The sequence below is a fragment of the Stegodyphus dumicola genome, chromosome X1, assembly GCF_044657685.1.
Source record: "Stegodyphus dumicola isolate Sdum_Otavi_A_Nest chromosome X1, ASM4465768v1".
NCBI lineage: Eukaryota > Metazoa > Arthropoda > Arachnida > Araneae > Eresidae > Stegodyphus > Stegodyphus dumicola.
In genome coordinates this window covers 161,683,139-161,684,658 of record NC_140780.1, presented here as the reverse complement: position 1 = coordinate 161,684,658, position 1,520 = coordinate 161,683,139, and the positions used below count along the sequence as shown (strand labels likewise).

At 36.5% G+C, this 1,520-nt stretch overlaps 1 pseudogene; it reads right to left on the bottom strand.

The window, feature by feature from the left end:
* Nucleotides 1–255: 255 nt before the first annotated feature.
* On the bottom strand, nucleotides 256–690 carry LOC146993345 (small ribosomal subunit protein uS4 pseudogene; annotated as a pseudogene).
* Nucleotides 691–1,520: the final 830 nt, after the last annotated feature.

Here is a 1,520-nt window from a genome sequence, read left to right as displayed (position 1 = left end):
AAAGCAGGTTACAGTGTAATTTTTAAGAATGATGTAGCTGTTATTGAAAAGAGGAATGAAAAATTTAAGTTTGCTAAACTCAATGAGAAAGGACAGTATGTGAGTCAATTTGAACCAGTTAAAGCTTCAACATACATTGCAAATCATAGTGCAGAATTATGGCACAGGCGCATGGGGCACTCATCTGATAAAATGTTAAAAGAAATGGGTTTGCCAGTATCTGAGTCACCTTCAAGCTTTTGTGAAGAGTGCATATTAGCAAAACATTCCAACACCCAATACATAATCAAGCTTCATTCTGTTTTCATCTAATACACCAATTCTTACCAGACGACGAAGCAAGGCATTACCTTCAAAAAGTCTTCTAGTATCTTTTTCATCAAGAGTAAGCAATTCCCGAGCAGTTTTCCGTATTTTGGCTAATGTATACTTCACTCTCCAAACTTCACGCTTGTTTCGGAGTCCAAAATCTCCAATAAACTTCAATTCTTGGTCAAGACGCTCCTTTTCAAAAGGACGACGTGGGGTTACATATGTTTTACTATGAACAGTTGGTATTCGAGGCATCTTTCAAACCCGTATATGCCTCTGACGTATTAAAACTCTGGCATGATGTATACTTTTAGCAAGACCTTGTTTAAATACTTGAGTCTGAAGTCTTCGTTCCAAAAAATGTTCCACACGTAAACCCAATACAGTGCATAAATGCAACATAACAATCAGCAATAGCCTCAATGCTGTCTGTGGATACACAATCAATTTGCTCCAATAAAAAATCCTCAAATTCATTTTTAAGTGAAGGAGGAATCAAATGAATTTCTTTCAAACATACAGCTAAACATTGAATTGCACCTAATGCCCACTGATCATTTTGGCTAGGCATTTACATAAGTTTACAAATCGCCGTGCCTCACTTAAACGTGAAATATACACATCATCTGATAATGGTGGCATAGGTAATATCAAGTTTTCATCTAGAGGTACCTTCCTCATTTGATCACTCGTAATAAAGAGGACAAAATTATTTAGTATTTGTTGCATAGTTGTAAGCATTTTTTTATAGTGGATCAACCACTCTTCTTTATACAATTTTGGACTGCCTTTCGCAATACAAAATTCGGTGTGATAATGCCAAGGAATACGTGTCTGGTGAACTAGCTCGTTATTGCAAGAAAAATGGTGTTATGATAGATCCTGCTCCTCCATATTCACCTCCTTTAAATGGTGTGGCTGAGAGAGCCAACAGATATCTTTTAGAGAAGGCCCGAGCTCTAATATGTGAAGCAAAGCTTTCTAAATCCGTCTGGGGCTATGCTGTACAGACAGCTGCATATCTTAAGAATAGAATTCCAAATCAGACTGTTGAAAATGTACCTTATAAGCTCAAATATGGGAAGCCGCCTGATTTGAATATTATTAAGGTGTTTGGATCTGATGCATACATGAGAGTTCCTGATAACTTAAGAAAGAAATTGGATCCAAAATCAAAAAAGATGATTTTTATTGGATACTCTACCATG